We start from the raw sequence: 17,620 nt of genomic DNA, 5'->3' as shown, positions 1-17,620 counted from the left end.
GAGAACCTATGGCTGCTTGCATTAAAGAATATACTGGGACTTGATTAGGGGTCACTCTGGTAGTGCAGACATTACAGTCAACAGCCAGTGGTGAATGCCTGGCCTTTCCCAGGCTGGTTCCAGTTAGCTTTGTTTAGTGAACAGGCAATCATAAGTTTTCACCTTCACCAAACGAGGTGATAGGAAAGATGCAGAGAAGCTAAGAACTGAAGGTTTCATCTGTTAAGACTTTTCCCCAAACTTTCAAGCTGAAAAGGTTTTGAAGAGTTTCAAGCATGTTTTTCCAAGACGTTAAAAAAGAAGAAAGGTTAAATATAAAAATTGAAGTTTGGCAGGCAGTATTCCCTGAACTCAATGCATTGCTTGTGGTATTTTGAAAAAAGAAAAGAATTTTGCTTTGAAAATGTCACACTCCAAAGAAGTTTTTGGAAGTTATTTCTAGGGGAGTTGACTCCTATTTAGTTGAATGGATGATTTGACTGTTCCTTTAAAGATATTTCAAACTGTTCCAAACAAATCTCTCTTTTTTTTTTGAACAACAGAAGACCTACCCTGTGCGACATTCCAATAAAACGGGGTAGGAGGGAAGACATTTCCATTTCAATGGAGAAGCGAAATAATAATTATGAAAATGTCAAATGTTAAGGCTCCTGCCTAATAATCTTCTCCAAAGATATGGGAACATATGCCATTCATGAGTGCCCAGAAAACCCCCCAGGTGTTAAGCAAGCAATCAGGTGACAGGGGTGACTATCAGAAGCCCTACAGAGTCGAGGAGCTTCAGGGGAGAGTGGCAGAGTTGCCAGTACACCATCAACGCAGCTGTTCTAGACAAAGCACTCTGCCTCTCTTTCTTCTTCCACCTCAAATGGCCCGACTTCCTCCTTCCCTTCGGGAGGTGCTCAGAGAAGACTGGATGGGCTGTCATGTCTCTGACTTGTTTCCCTTTGCGTCAGGGGACAGGCCTGGTATCAAGGCCTTAGTGTGTTGGCAGTTCTAATAAGGAGCCTGCCAAGAGTGTCTGGCACCAACAGCGATGAGCACTCGGAAGAGAGGAGTCAGGCTTTTGATAGAGGAAGGCACCAGCATGTGAAGGGACATGATGTGCAGAACATGATTGTGACAGTGAGGAAATTTATTACCACTCTTTAGCAGTGCTGTGTTTATATACAGCGATGGCAATTACCCCTTCTTTTCCACATGGATCAGAATGTCTGGAATATTTCTGCTGAAAGAAGCTTTGGAGACAATCTGGTCCAGCTCCCTTACTTTATAGAAGAAACTAATTGACAGAGAATGTAAATGGCCTGGCTAAGGCCACACTGTTAGCCAGTGAAATGCTCAAATGGCCCTGACACAAAGTGATCTTGGTAACAGATGTGTCTCCCCGCAGCACCTCCTTCACGCTACTCTAGTAGGGCTTCGGTCCTTAGCCCAGCACCCAACACATACTAGGTATCTGGTAACTGGGAGTGGAAACAAATATGCCCACAACCACATCAGGTTATCTGCATAGCTACTCCTTCCAAAGCTAAGGCTAAGGGCAGGGCGTGAAGCACATGGGCAAGATCACCATAAAGGAAGCCCTAGTTTCCCATCGACTCCTGCTGCATGGTCAGAGTCACTGCCTCCTGGAGAGGCAAGGCAAGGAAATGTCTGTGATTAGTTCAAGCTACTGGAGCATATGGTAAAGCCGTGGTTTTGAACCCCCCCCTTGGGACGTCCTATTTAACCTGTGCCATTAGAGATAATGCTCTCACCAGTCATTTCACACGTCTATGATGGGATGTGGATCTCAGACTCACTAGTTAGAGCAGACAGAAGCACATTCATCACAGATCCAGCACAAGCAGAGCTACTTCTTAGGCTCAGATTCTCATGGAGAGCAGCATCTACAATGGAAGTGCTTGATGGTCCACGTATAGCATACTGTCAGCAAGTTGAGAACTTGGTAACATCAGACTCTTTCTAAGTTGAAATATCTCCTTCACCTTCATTTCTTATTTTGTTGATTCCAGGGTCAGTGATCCTCTAACTCTGAACTCTTCCTCTTTGGGCTGATTTCCTTTAATGTCTAATAGAATTGGGTTCCAGTTCCAAACTCAACCAATAGGTGCCCCTGTTTAACATACCATGTACTTGAACTCGAACCCAGTGTTTGCCACTTTTGTTCAATAAAACTACCCAAGGATCAGTTTTAACAATCCTCATAGATAATGTTTTGTAAAACAAAGGCTGCTCAAGTTCCCACCCCACCACTACCACCTTCTTGTGGCCAAAAGTAAATCTTTAATGGCCCAGGACAGCAATCACAGCCATGCCTCTGGGCCCTCTTGCTCCAGGCAGTGTGCTAGAACCTGAGGCTACAAAGTGCAAGGCAGTTCCTGCTCTTAGAGCCTACAGCCTTGGGGGCTAAAGGAAGTCCATTCTGACCTGTCTGGTTCCCATAGAACTACAGGAAAAGTGATGAGTATACCGAACCCCTATTACAGTGTGCCAAGGACAGTATACCATCTCTAACCATCAGAATTCAAGACAGGAGATGCCCCTCATTTTACAGACTAGGAAATCAAGATGTAGAGGTATTGAGTAACTTGTCCCAGGAACGTCATTTCAGTCAATATATGAGAGAATAAAGTACAGTCTCAATCTACTCCTAGTGGAACACTCTGCCAGGCCAGGTGACTCGGGGTGGTTAGATATGATATGCCACAGGGCCTGTGAATATTCAGTTCATTCTTTATTTCCACAAGAGTGAATACAGGAGTATTCTGGAGTGACTGCTGCTCCTGGCAGAATGGTCTCCCCCATCCGCACACTCATGCATGCATACACTTCCAACCTCCTCACTTCCCTTCCAGTGTGAAACTGGGCTGCTGAGGAAGACAATCCATCCCTCCATCCATCCATCCGTCCATCCATCCTGAGTGCTGACCTGGGTGCTGTTCCCACTCTGAGGCTAGAGACTGGTGGAGGCTTATTAAGGAGAAACATCCCTGGCCTTGGGCCCTTGCATGCCTCCAGCACAGCCACCCTTAATAGAAGCCTGTTCCTGACACCTGCTCTCATCACACAAAGCCTTTCTCTCTGAGAGCAACACGAAAGAAAGCCTTTGACTTGGTTCCTGAACTCAGACTTCTTTCTGGTCTTCAGTTTCTTGTGGAGAACTCTCTTGGTAAATTCAGGTTGGTTTCACTTGGTACTTAACATCAATTTTCTCCAGCTGCATACATGTTTGTCACATCAACAAACAAAAAACCCCCAAAATACCCAATATATAAAGGGGAAATATTAACATATCCCAGAAGGAAATATGAATAAGTGATGCTCAAGAATGAAGCCAGTCCCCGGCCCACCCCAAAAAATATTCAAGGTCTTCCTGTTGGATTCCTGGGCCCTGGCAGCCCAGTCCCCCACCTGGCTTACTGCCCAGCCCCATCCAGCAGGATTACATATGAGAAGCCAGGATTAGACTTTCCTGGACCAATAATTAAAAGTATACTTCATATAGTATCTTCCTTTTATGAGGAGAAAACACGGAAACATCCTCAGAAGTATTTTGGAATAACCCAGGGTATTTGAAAGCTCTTTTTAAAAGCTCTTCCCTCCATACTGGTTTTCCCCCTCCTACTGTAAACATCCCCAAGCATCTTTCTTTCCAATGTGCAAAGATTAGAAAAACCACCAGAAAATGGAAAAGCCTGACGTGAGGAGAGATTATGAGTATTCTTCATGTGGGCCAATTCAGGCTTACAGCGCTTTTGAAATCTTTCATTTCTTCACAGTAGACTGTGGGAGCAGTTGGACTCCTGGCAGGCAGGCAAATGGAACCCTCCAGTCCAAGTAGAAGTTCCTCCAGGGTCTACACAAGTCATATTACAAAGAAGCTTTTATGTATCCACCATAATTACATTTGATTCAAAGAACTTTGGGGTTTTTTGTCCAGCTAACTTTAGCCTTAACGTTAATTGGGAGCAGCCACTGTGTAGCACCCTAGACTGTTCTGCACTTTTTGCTCACCTACAGCTGTCGGTACATCTACGCGTCACATGGTACAGAGGTCATCACCACCCTGGGACATCCATCCACCTCCCCTAACAGTTGCCTGAGCCACCCTGAATTCCTGTGGCTCCTCATTGGCTGGGGCAGGACGACAAGGACAGCCCACCCCCGTGCCCAGCTCTAATCCTGCTCCCCAACCAGCAGGATGGTGAGCCTCATGGCTCATTTTGAGTGACATGCCCACATCTGTGACCCCTCTGGTGCCTTCAAATCCAAGAAACGGAAGAGTGACCTAAAAGAAATGAGGGGTGAGGCTTTAAAGGATTACTTTCTCAGAGAAAAAGTTCAGTCCCTGGGAGAAAAGAGCCCTAGGCCTTTGGAGAAAGTATGAGAAACATTTTGATCTTTTCACATAAACCACTCTACTTTTCAAAACCTGCTGCCTTTTCGTTCCCCTCTAGCTGAATGTGAAGATAAATAAAAAAAGAAGAAGGAAAAAAAAAAAAACCAAGACAGGGACGTTTGGAAATAAAAACCCAAAAGGCTCATTTCCAGTTGAATCCTAAGCGTGCGTGTTGGGGTCTCAAAGCAGTCTGTCCCTGGCGCTGGAGGCAGGGTCTGCCACGAGTTATTCCCAGGGATGCTAGGGATGGCAGAAGGAGCGGCCGCTGCCTTTGTCTGGGGCGTTCAAGCCCCCCCCCCCCCTTCAACTGGGAGCACCCGGAAGCCCAAGCCACAGCACCCAGGGCTAGGCTTTGGGTTCTGAGCTCCCACCTGCAGCAGGCAGAGGGCAGCCCTGTTTGTCTGATCCCCTCCCGGGCTTCTCGCAACCCCGCAGCCTCAAGACACACTGCAGGAGGGGCCGTTGGCTTTGTGGCTGAAAACAGGGCCTAGCAGTTGAAGAAGGGAGCTTTCCAGATGTTGAGCACAATAAAGGGGTTTTTTATTTTGTTGTGCTTTATTAAAATGAGGAGTGGGGGAGTTGTTACAAGGGCAGAATGTGAGCTTTCAGATGCTCGCTGATGGCGTGTGTGCGTGTGCGTGTGCGTGTGCGTGTCGGGTAGGGGGAGCGGGCTGCAGGGCTCAGGACGGGTGCGGCTTGCTCACATCTGAAACCCGGCCGGCTGCGCCTCGTTGCCGAGATCTCTACTTGCGCCTTCCAGCGCGATTGGGAAACTGCAGAGACCGGCTCTTCCCCTGGTGTTTTCATCTTCTCAGTGTAGACGAGCGTTGCAAATGGGATTAAATGAAAAGGAGAAGTGAATCACACATCTCCAACGTGAGCGCGTGCGTGTGTGCACACGCGTACTCGCGCGTATCCACACACACCTTTTTTTTCTTCCTATTTTTCCTCTCTCTTCTCTCTTTAAATACAGAGAGGCAGACAGCCTAATGATCCAGAAAGAGCCGCTGCCTCCGGGAGCCCAGACTTTTGCAGAGATGGGATGTTTTGCCTGTGGATAGTGAAGAGCCACGCGTGAGACTGACTTTGCCTTCTGGGGGGAGAAGCCGGGATGAAAGCCGCCCCTCCGACAGCCTCTTTGGGGGACAGATCTTTTTAACAAGCCATTTCCTGGCGCTGGAGTACTTGTCCCCTTCCCCCTTTAAGTCCTGTGCCCCGTCAGACATCAAAGCCCTAATTAAACCCATTCTTTAATTGTGTCTTTTTGCTTCACTACTTTCTCTTCCCCTTTGATGAAGGCTGTGCTTCTCTGGTCGGGGCCCCAAATTATCACTTTCTCTTTATTTTCCAGGGAATCTGAAAATTGCTCCCCCCCATTTTCCCTAAAAGTTGGGGCCACAGCCCCCTTTCTTCCCCACCCCCCATCTGCTAGAATCAGGCCAACATTTAAAGGGATATTCACACCTTTCCCCTCCCTGGCTCTTCTATTCTTAGGAAGTTTCCATTGATTATTGTCCTGAAATTCCTTGGTCCAGTCATAGATAAAAGGATAATGACTTCAAAGAGAAGAGTTAAGAGTTTAACCCCAAGCTAAGAAAGTGGACAACTAGGTAATTGAGGGTAATAACCCATCACAGACTTGCTTTCAAAGGATCACCAAGCTGAACTCTCAGGTGGCTTTAATTTCATTAACATTTGTAGCTGCTGACTTGAGAAGCCAGTCTGCGGTCATTAAGAGCTTCAAAGCTCCAGGTAACTCTGCCGGGCCGGGACCCTGACAGCAATCTGGGCCTGAGCGCTTCCCTCCTGCAGACGGACGGCAGAGATGGGTGCTAGCCCCAGACTTCTCTGCCAAGCCACAGACCCCAGAACCTCGGGAGAGGGAGAGGATCAGAGGTCCCCTGGGCCCAGCCCTTGTGCAGGCCATTGGGTATTAAACCCTAGGGAGACACAGAGCACAAGGTTTGGAGGGAAAAGAAGACCAACCCACCTCCCTCCCTTCCTTCCTTCCTTCTTTCCCTTCTTTCTTGGTGCCGTAGGCTCCACTCCCCCACCCACCCCCACCCCCAAGGCAGGCTCCACAGAGCAGCCCAGGAGGCCCCTGGCAGCGGAGGAGCCGGCTCTGCACTGGTCTGAAGGCTGGAAGTGGTAGGAACAGGGCTTGAACCCTCAGAGATTCTCAGCCCGGGCCTTTCCACCCTTCTTTCATCTTCTGAGATTCTCTCAGTTCCCATCAGAGGGAAGCAAGCCTGACAACTAGGCCAGCATCTTTATTTTATGAATGAGAAAACAGCATTTCAAACAGGTGAATAACTGGCCCCCAAATCACTAGCCAATTAGTAGTAGCGGAACTATGACCCCAGGCTGGGCTCTGACTAAGCTGGATGAGCAGACAACCCTTGGGGAGAAAGGAGAAAGAAGACCACATTAAACTACAAAATGGTCCCCAGAGAGACCGATGTTAACATAACCATGGCAACACCCTGGTAAGCATCTTTCCAAAGCCTTTCAGTTCCCTGTCTGTTCTGCAACCTGCCTGTGGCCCTTCAGTAAATCCAAAGATGAGAGCCAGCCTCCTCTTGGTCACTGTGGCCCTTGAGACCCATCCTCTGGTCCCCTGACTTATTGTGCTGATTGCCCAGCTCTGGCTTAAAGGAGCTTAATAGCCTTCCAGGTCACTGGAATTGCCAGGCCTTCCCAGTGCATGGCTTCTGGCTTTAAGCAGTCCTTTTGGCCCTTAGAAGTTTTAACAAAAGGCCTTTGAAATGGATCTACACTTGAACAGCTGCCCTGGCAGCCATAGCCTCCCTCTGTTGACTTGGGGGACAGAGCTCTCTGACCACATTCCTGCCCCTGTCCAGGCGGAGGCTGGGGGGGGGGGGCTTCCTAGAGTATTTTCACCACCACCAGCACACTCTGCCTCACCCGCCCTGAGCCTCTGCACTTTGGAGGGGAGCTACCAGAGTCCTCAGAAGACCAGGAAAAGTACCCAGGGCCACCAGGGCTAGGACAGTGTCCACCTCTGAACAAGACTGCATAAATGCTCCCTGAGGACTAGCAGAGCACACAGGGCTGTGCCCAGCCCTTGGGGTCACAAGGCACCTGAGAAGACCACCTTACAATGGCCTCATCCACTTCCAGTGCTCACTCCCCTTCCTTCCACAAACCTCTCAAGAAGTATAAACAACTGCTGCCCTGGCAGAAGAGTTTACTGTATCTTGAGCCACAGTCCAAAGTCCTGGAATGGAACCACGCACTGGGGCCTTGGGCGGGGGGCAGGAAGTAGGTAACAGGGAATCCTCCCGGGGAATCAGTGCTACCTCTCCTGCAATGGCCTGCTTGCCCACAGCTGCCAGCCCTTTGCAGAATGCCTGTCTCGGGAAGCCAGCAGCCCCTGGGTTCTAGCGCCTTTTAAAATCTGTGATCTAATCAGGTGGTTAAGCTTCACTTCCAGTCTTTTTCTTTTTTCTTTCCTTTTTTTTTTTTTTAAGCTCAGAAAAGAACAGTTTGACCGACTGTGCCTGGATTGCCAGAGATCACAGTGTCCCCTGAATGACTTGCACTGTGCAGCTGTGCAAACACAGGGCAAACAGACTCCCCTCAATCACATATATGCCATGCACCTTCCAAAGATGGCAGTGAGGGGTCCTCGGTCAGTTGTCCTTTGCTGTTGGAAGCTCTTGGTAGATATTCAGCATAGCCTGATAGGAGACGGTGGTATAGTTTATTCCAGAATCAAATCCAAATTGTGAAAAATGCATTGCTAATTTGGATATTAAGCACTGCAGCCTATGTACTCAGAGAAGAGAGAACTTGGGGGTCCCTCGAAACATGCTCAGCATGGCCTGTCCTCATCCTAAGAGCTTCATGCACATGAGATTTCTGCACTCTCTTACCCAGAACCCCTTGTCAGCAAAGAAGTGCTTGAGGTCAGGGTCATGAGTGCTTGGCTCTGGGACAGAATTTGGCCATGTGTGCAACTGGATGCCGGTATCCATGAGTATCACCAACTTTTGATTTTTATGATGTTGTAACCCAGATGTCTTAGTTCAGAGACATGTGTGGCGTGCTGGAAGAAGCCCAGGCTTTGAAGTCAGACAGCCGTACGTTCAAGTCCAGATTCTGCCATTACTGATCAGCTCGGCTGGGTCAGGTCCCGTGGCCTCCAGGTCCTCAGTTGCCCCAGAGGTGTGTGGCAAAGTGCAGCCGCTTGCTAATCAGGTACTAAGGGCATCTGCCAGGGGCCCTGACTGGCAATAAATTCTGGGAATGAAGAGGTGAAATGAATCTTGCTCTATAGGGGTTTAGAGCCTAAAGCTGTGGGCAGAAGCTCCCTTATTGTCCAACAGGATGAGAAGTTTGAAATAGACTCTGGTCCCAGGAGAATCTGGCCACCCTGGAGCAAGCCATGGGGCCTTAAGCTCAGCAGAGAATTTGGCAGAGGCTACATGGGCTCCTCTGTCAGTTTGGGCTTATTGTCAGAGTTTTGATTCTTTTTTCTGCCACCCCAAGGATCCTCAAAGAATACTTTTGTAGATGGGGCTAGGGCAGATTTGAGTTTTGCAGGGAGATATTCTGCCTGTGTTTCTACAAGGAAGAGGTGTGAAGGGGCTGTGGGAAGGGGATCCTTTATGCCATATCATCCATGGTGCTGATTTTCCAAGAGAAATTTGGCAGCTTCCTCCTACATTGTTACAAGGGAGAGGTTTACTTTGCGGCTGAATGACTCTGGAGCATCTTGGACAGCTGGTCTGGTCCTGGCGGGTAGGGGCAGGACTTCAAATTGACATGCTGAGTGTGCCTGGCTGGCTCACAAGGGCAGGCAGGCAGAGAGCTGGCACTGGGCCTGGCTAAAGGTCTGAGGAAGTCTCATTGAATAACCAGCTTTGATCTCTATTTATCCTCCAGTCTGAAGAGGTAACTCAAATGTACTGTGATGAATTGCATTTTGGGCGGAGATCACGTGCCTTAGTGATATCTGTGTGGTTGTGGTGACAGCCTATGGCTTCTGTCAATGCAAGACTTGAGGGTCAGAGTTCTAGGTTGCACAGCTACTCATCATTTGCTTGCAGCCTGCAAGGGTGAGGCTGGCCATCGACCTGCAGGAGATGTTCAGTAAATGTCACTTCCCCTCCTGCTTGACCTGTCCGATGTTACTCATTTTGAGGAAGTAGGATATGCTATGGGTTTAGAATGTGCCTTAAACACTCTAGGAGAACTTGCTGAGGCTGGAATCCCACTTTCATCCTTATAACAGTCATAGAGATGAGTAGGACAGGTGGAGTCATCTTGGTCTTGGAGACCAAAGGCACTGAGTCACTGACCAATGGGGACTTGACCTTGCCCTGTGCTCATTTCACAAGTCAGTGGCAGCCCTTGGACGGGCCATGACTCCTCCTGCAAAGCCCTGTTTTGGTCACTGAACCATACAAGTTCTTGCCCAGTGCCAACTCTTTGCCAGGGCCTGTCTGAGATGGGTACTCAGGGAAAGCCCTGGCAGTCCCTGGGCAGTCTCATAACAGCAGTAGGTGCCCTCGGGCTCTGCTTTTCCACCCTTCATCCTACCCTTGGCACTGGCTTCTTCATGCCACACTCATGACTTTTCTTCCTGCATCTCTGGTGGAAGCTGCTAGAACCCGCTTTGCCTGCCACTTTGAGAGCACCAAGAGTCTGTGTGTCCCGTCATGTCTCCACTGCCAAAAACCAGTAACCAACAGTTGCTAAGGAATAAATCCTCTAGTTCCTTGTCCCCAAGCTGGGAGGGTGGTCAGAGGTGACTTGTTCTGTCTCCAGATTTGCCCATCGGTTGAACCAAGGTATCCTCTGTGGGCTCTCATGCCCTCTCTGAACTTCCTTCCCTTCCACTTCTTCACTCCCCTTGTGGGTTTTTTCTGAGACTAATTTCCTAAGAATTCACAGGAATTCCCATCTCAGGGTCAGTTTCTGGGGAATCCAGTGTGAAATGGTTGCTGAAATAAGATGTAACTTCCTAAACCAATACGATCTTGTAGATTAGTATAATGGACTCCCATGGGGTTCCTGCTTCCTAAATTCTATCCCTCTTAAAACCAGCCCCAGCACTCCCACAATAGGGCACTTTCTCAAAAACAGGCCAGACTCCACAGCTCCGCAACTACCCAGTTTAAGACACTTTATCTGTAAAGTCAAGGCCATATTCCTAGCAGAGCATTGGTGTCCACTCTGACTTGATCATGCCAGCCTGCACCGCCGTGCCTTGGGCCTTGGGTGCTAGTACCTAAGGTACAGCTCTGTGGGCGCTGTCTCCCCTCCCAAGGCTGTGTCTCATTTCTGAGCCTTTGCACATGCTGTTCCATCTTCCAGGGTGGCCCTTGTTAGCTCCCTTGGGCAGGTTCCACCCCTTTGGCATCTCATGCAGGGTGGGTTCAGTGTCCCTCACTCTCCCAGCACCCTGGGTGCAGCTATACTTTGGCCTGACTATTGTTATGTTGTTTGTTTCTGTGTTTATTTATTGCACAGCAAGGGCTTGTGGAGGTCAGAGGCCATGCCTGACACCACTGACCCCGCCTTATTCCTACAGCATATACCAGATGTCCTTCCAGGTGTGAGTCAGGCCCTGGGGATACTTCCTGAGGAGCTCCCTACAGCACGAGGCTATGGACTGAATTGCGCCCCTCAAATTCATATCTTGAGCTAATCCCCCAAATTTGGAGATGGGGCCTTTGGGAGGTATTTAGATTTGATGAGGCCGTGGGAGTGGGGCCCATGTGATGGGAGAAGTTAGGACATCAGAGAGAAAGCTTCCCCCGACCCAAGTGAGGACAGGAGATGGGCATCATCAAGCTGGCAAGAGTCCTCACCATGAACTCAGTTGACCTGCACCTTGATCTTGGATTTCTTCACATCTGGACCTGGAAAATCAATTCCACCTCTTTCATCTATCCTGTCTAGGATATTTTGCTTGTGCACTCCAAGCTGACTAATACACACAGCGTAAGAGACACAGTAGATATGTTTCTGAGGGAATACCAAAGCACCTCTACTTGGATCCAGGGTTAAGGACTGCCAAAAAATTTTGTTCTGCTTTGTTGTTTGTTTGTTTGTTTTTCAGCATGGAAGAAGGAATTGAGGAATTTCTGTCCATTAATTTTATCTCTGTGTAATAACAATGTTAGCGTCATTTGTCTTAGGATACCCCCGTATATACTAATGTGAAAACCACTGGATTAAGTCACTGACCCCTGAAGTTGATTTCCTGAGTCACCCGGGCAGAGCTCTGGTCCCCAGATTTGCAGAGACCTCCCCAAGGACTCTGGTTCACCGCATGGCGCTATCTGGCACCATGGCAGCTCTCCACTTGAAGGCCAGGTCTAAAACTGGACCCAAAAAAAGTTCTTGTTCCATCAGGGCCAACACCACTTACGCTGCCCATCATCTGTTCTATCTGTCTGATGTTTAGATTTTATGTGTTATTTGCATTTGAGGTACAGTGTCAACAGTGAGACAAGCATCCTCAAACTTAAATAGTGCAGCCTCATCAGAGATGAAAGCACCAAGACTGTCTTAAGGAACCCCTCTGGCTGCTCTGCAGGCTGGTGGACATCAGCCACACTTGCCTAGGCCTGGGGTCACCATTTTTCCTGTGGTTCCCTGGGCTGGCCAGAGGGTCAGATGCACGCTCTCCCCTTGGGTTGGGGGTTTGGGGAAGGAGGCAGCCCCTAGCCCCTGGTCTGCTCCATCTGCAGCCCTGGCCTCATGCAGCCCTCAACGCCTCCCAGGGCCTGCGGGACTCTGATGGCACCCCCCACCCTCATAGCACCAGCTCATTGGCCTTGGCTTTGCCCCTCCTGCCAGCAGCCGGCACTGCCCTTGCCAGAACTCTTCACTCTGGTCCCACAGCCAAGGCTTTGTAGCCTCTTCATAGAGAGAGAGACTGCAGCTTTCTCGTCAGCAGACCCAGAGCCTAGAGGTCCCTTCCTTCCTCTGGCCTTATCCCTGTAGAAAGCCAGCCAGTTCTTCTCAGGCCTCAGGATCCTTGCTGGGAGTGGGAGGTCCCTGAGGACCCTGGAACAGGTTTAGAGGGACAGAGACCCTCTTGAGGAGGAAACTTTCTCAGTTTTCCAAGCAGAAGGCTTTGGGGACCAAGGCAGGAGAAGAGTTAAGTTCTGGGCTGAGGATTCAGTGTTCAATTTCTTTATTTCCTGTTGATGACATTATTGCCTTCCTACAACCATTGACACATGTTGCTTTCATCTGTTTCATTTCAAGACATGAGTACACTCACTGGAAACTATGCTTAATAGCTAAACTCAAAACATTTGGCTTTCCTTTCCTTCTGTGACTCTTTGCTGGTATGCTGCATTCTCTAGTGGGGTGGGTTTTTTTTTTTTGGAGGGGGTAATGGTGGTGTATATTTTTTTTTCAGCCACCATTTTTAATCCAGCAAAGAGAAGTCACTGTCGCCCTGGCCAAGAGCCTCAGGCCCATCTGCTACAAATGGGATGTTTCTCCTCCCTGGGGGAGGTCAGTGGCTCACCCCAAGATGTGCAGAGCACTTCTCAGCCCTCCCCTCTGCCCAGCCCTTCCCTCTGCCTGCCAGGGAAAGGACGGGACCTGCCTGGTTAGACTATGAGACAGGCAGGTGGGTTTTCCCCAGTGTTGCTCCTCGCCTGAGTCACACCTTCCCTTCCTCCCCTTCCCCAGTGGCGGTGGCTCCGTGACTCATAGCTGGACCTTCAGTGGAGCCTGCAGATTAGAGAGGTGAGCTTGTCAATCTGAACCCAAGGACTCTGGGGAGCAAACAGGTCTGGCCGCCTGCTGCGGGAATCCAGGCAAGGCTTCCTTTGCCAGGGCTCGGATGGAAAGTGGCCACTGGAAGCAGGCCAGCCTCATCTGGTTGGAATTGGGTTTGACATATGTTTCCAAACCTGGTTACAGAGCCAGGGCCATCGCCACTTACACTGCCCTGGACCGGTACAGAGCTGCCTGTTGACAGTCTGCTTGTGGACAGGACAGTCTGAACGGTGGCCACCTGCCCAGCCTCAAGTGACTGCCCTGCCCACATCAAGCTCCTCAGAAGACTGGGCCATTTCTTGCGATGAGGGTGAAATCAGAGAGAGAAGGGCTGCCATGGCCTGGTTCCCTAAAGTAAAAGGTGAACATTTACAGGGTGCTTGCTGTATACATCCATTTTCTCATTTTTATCCTTCCCATAACAGTGATTTATTCCCATTTCACAGTGGAGAAAACTGAGGCTTGGAGGGGGAAAAACATTTGTCCAAGCTCATGGAGCTTTTAAGTGGGGAAATTGGGATATAAGCCCAGGCTTGAGGTCTCTGAAGCCAGTTTCCTTCAGTCTTACTTTCCTCTTCCTAGTGGCCTGTGGTGGGGTCTGGGGAAGGATGGTTGTACTGGGCCTGGTGGACTGGAGAAGAGTCCACACTCCTCCCTTCTCCTGCCCAGTCCCCCTCCCATTTTGCCCGCCTAGGCCTCTTCTGCTTAGCAATCCACATTTCAGGCAGGTAGGAAGGAAGTTCAAAAGTGCTAGTAGATACATCTGTGTGCTTTATCTGGGAGGAAGAACATTCAAGGCCACTTGGCTGCTGCTTTCAAATCGTAGATCTGGCCCGAGTCTGAGATAGCAGGAAGTGTGTGGCAACAGAGACTTCAAGGGGAGCAGCCTGCAAGTGGAAGGGAAACACTGAAGGATTGTAGGGCCAGGAAATTTATCACTCTTATCTGCTCAGACACAATAACAAAAGTCCCCTTGCAGGATTGAGGGGTACAGCTCAGTGGTGGAGCACTTGCCTACCATGCAGGGACCCTGAGTTCAGTCCCTGGCTTCTTAAAAAACTAAAAATTTAAAAAGCAGTTTCAAATTCTATAAAACTACGAGGTTTCTTCCATTTTCTTGCTGGTATTTCTTGCTGTGCTCTATTATGTGTGCATGAGCTGAGAGCCTGTGAGCCAATACAGACACCCATGCATACCTGCAGATCCCTCCCAAGGTCTAAGAACGTGGTCAGCATGAGGCACCAAGGCCACACCACCTCTCGAGGGTGACATTTCTGAGAGGGTGAGGCTGTCATGTCATCTCTAGCAGTCCCTGTCTGGTCTCTGATGCCACAGTCTCTAGTAGACATCGTGGGCTGCAGAGCAGTGGGTGGCTTTGGATGATAGCTCTTCTGCACGAGGCCACGATGACTTAAAACTCAGATGGCCCCAGACTTACAAGGGTGTAACTTGGGATTCTGCAGCTTTCCAATCTCTGAAACTGTATCCATGCAACTATTCTGTTTTTCACTGTCAGTATATTCAACAAATTACGGGAGATATTCAATACTTCTTTTTTTTTTTTTTTTTTGCAAAATAAGCTTTGTGTTAGATGACGTTGTCCAACTGTAGGCAAATGCAAGCATTCTGAGCAAGTTTAAGGTAGGCTAAGCTAAGCTATGTTTAATAGGTTAGATCTATGAAATACTTTTTTGATATTTTCTACTTAAGGTAAGTTTATTGGATAAATGTCATTGTAATTCCAGTAGCATCTGTGTATGACTGGGTGTGAGAAACAACACAAAGATGGGCACAGTGACACAGGCCCATGATCTCAACACTTGGGAAGATAAGGTCGGAGGATCGGAGGATCATGACGTCAAGGCCAGCCTAGACTACTTAGTGAGTTCAAGGGCATGAAAGCGTTGTCAAAAAGAAAAGGTGGGCCACCAGGCAAGGTAAGAAACTAAAGAGAAAGGGAGAAAAAAAAAAAGAAATAAAAGAGCCAACAACTGTAAAACATCATGACAAGGATGAGTCAATATCTGTCAATTACAACTATCAATGTTAATGGCCTCAATTCACCAATCAAAAGAAACAGACTGGCAGAATGGATTAAGAAGCAAAATCCAGCAATAGGTTATATACAAGAAACAAACCTAACTCAAAAAGAAATTCATAGACTGAAAGTAAAAGGATGGAAAACAGTTCTCCATGCGACAGGAACCCAGAAAAAAGCAGGGGTGGCAATCTTATTTGCAGACAAAGTAGATTTCAAACCAAAACTAGTTAAGAGAGACAAAGATGGTCACTACATCCTTGTGAAGGGAACAGTCCAAGAGGAAGAGATGACAATCCTAAATATATATGCACCAAATACGAATGCCCCTAACATACAAAACAAATATTAATGGACATGAAAAAGCAAATAAACACTAATACAATTGTAGTGGGGGACCTCAATACCCCACTATCACAAATAGAAAGATCATCTAGACAAAAAATTTACAATGAAATTCTAGAACTGAACCAAGCTATTGAACAAATGGACTTAATAGATGTTTACAGAGTGTTCCACCCCACAAAATAAGAATACACATTCTTTTCATCTGCACACGGGTCATTCTCCTAAGTAGACCACGTGCTAGCTCATAGGACATGTCTAAGTAAATGTAAAGGAATTGAAATTACCCCCTGTATATTATCAGACCATAGTGCAATACAATTGGAGATCAATGACATTAGAAACAGCAAAATTCCCACAAACACATGGAAATTGAATAACACCCTCCTGAACAACCAATGGGTCACAGAGGAAATTAAAGAAGAAATTAGACAGTTTCTACAAGTAAATGAAAATGCCAGTACAACATACAGGAATCTATGGGACACAATGAAAGCAGTTCTGTGTGGGAAATTCATAGCAGTGAATGCCCATATTAGGAAAACAGAACTCAAATAAATAACCTAATGCAGAACCTCAAGCTCCCAGAAAAAGAAGAGCATAACACACCCAAAGCTCATACAAGAGAGGAAATTGTAAAAATCAGAGCAAAAATCAATGCAATGGAGACTAAGAGAGTGATACAAAAAAAATCAATGAATCAAAGAGTTGATTTTTTGAAAGAATAAATAAAATTGATAATCCTTTAGCCAACCTTATAAAAAAAGGAAAGAAAAGGCTCAAATCTGTGCAATTAAGAACAAAAAAGGTGAAGTCATGACAGACCCAGCAGAAATCCAGAGGATCATCAATACTTACTTCAAGAAACTGTACTCTAGGGGCCAGGGATTTAGCTCAGTGGTTTCATCACCTGCTGCGCAAGCACAAGGACCTGAGTTCGATCCCCGGTACAAAAAAAAAAAGAAACTGTACTCTAATAAAATGGAAAACACAGAAGAAATGGACAGATTCCTAGATACATATGAATAGCCAAAGTTAAATGAAGAAGATATAGAAATTCTAAACACCCCAATTACAATGAGTGAGATTGAAATTGTAATAAAAAATTTACCAACAAAGAAAAGCCCAGGTCCTGATGGCTTCACTGCTGAATTCTACAAGACATTTAAAGAAGAACTATCACCATTACTCTTTAAACTCATCAAGGAAATTGAAAGGGAAGCAAGGCTTCCAAATTCATTCCTGGAAACAAGTGTTACTAAGATTCCAAAACAAGGGAAAGACACAACCCAAAAAGAGAACTACAGGCCAATCTCCCTAATGAACATAGATGAAAAAATCCTCAACAAGATAATGGCAAACAGAATAGAAATGGTCATCTAGAATATCATACACCCTGACCAAGTCAGATTTATCCCAGGGATGCAAGGATGGTTCAACATCCGTAAATCAATACATGTAATACACTGTATTAACAGAGTCAAGGACAAAAACCATATGATCATCTCAATAGATGCAGAAAAGGCATTTGGCAAAATCCAACACCCATTCATGATAAAAAAAAAAAAACTCTACAGAAAATTGGAATAGAAGGTCTTTATCTTAACCTGATTAAGGCTTATCTATGAAAAACCAACAGCCAACATCATACTAAATGGTCAAAAACGGAAAACTTTCATGCTAAAATCAGGAACAAGACAAGGATGCCCACTATTACCACTCCTGTTCAATATAGTTCTGGAAACATTAGCCACAGCAATTAGAAAAGAGAAAGAAATAAAAGGCATAAAGACAGGAAAGGAAGAAGTTAAACTGTCATTATTTGCTGACAATATGATACTTTACATAGAAGACCCAAAATACTCTGCCAAAAGACTTCTAGACTTAATTGACAGATTCAGTAGAGTAGCTGGATATAAGGTCAACACTCAAAAAACAATAGCCTTTTTATACACAGATAACAGACTCACAGAGAGAGAAATTAGAGAAACAATTCCTTTTACAATAGCATCCAAAAAAATGAAATATCTAGGAATCAATCTAACAAAGGAAGCAAAAGA

At 47.0% G+C, this 17,620-nt stretch overlaps 1 protein-coding gene across 2 annotated transcripts in view; it reads left to right on the top strand.

Moving 5' to 3' along the window:
- Nucleotides 1–17,620, top strand: part of Cep112 (centrosomal protein 112) — a 655,204-nt gene that overhangs the window by 612,055 nt on the left and 25,529 nt on the right. Inside the window, exon 28 of one of the 2 annotated variants that reach the window (XR_015450294.1) lies at nt 5,379–5,932. The exons of the other annotated variant lie outside the window; for it this stretch is intronic. The gene's annotated coding sequence lies outside the window, so the exon portion shown is untranslated. Of the gene's footprint in view, nt 1–5,378; nt 5,933–17,620 lie in introns of those variants that run through there. 2 annotated transcript variants of the gene reach the window in all.

Source organism: Heterocephalus glaber, unplaced genomic scaffold (assembly GCF_053883595.1).
Source record: "Heterocephalus glaber isolate CG9 unplaced genomic scaffold, H.glaber_assembly_v1.0 deba00000937, whole genome shotgun sequence".
NCBI lineage: Eukaryota > Metazoa > Chordata > Mammalia > Rodentia > Bathyergidae > Heterocephalus > Heterocephalus glaber.
This window is presented reverse-complemented; position numbering and strand designations above follow the sequence as displayed.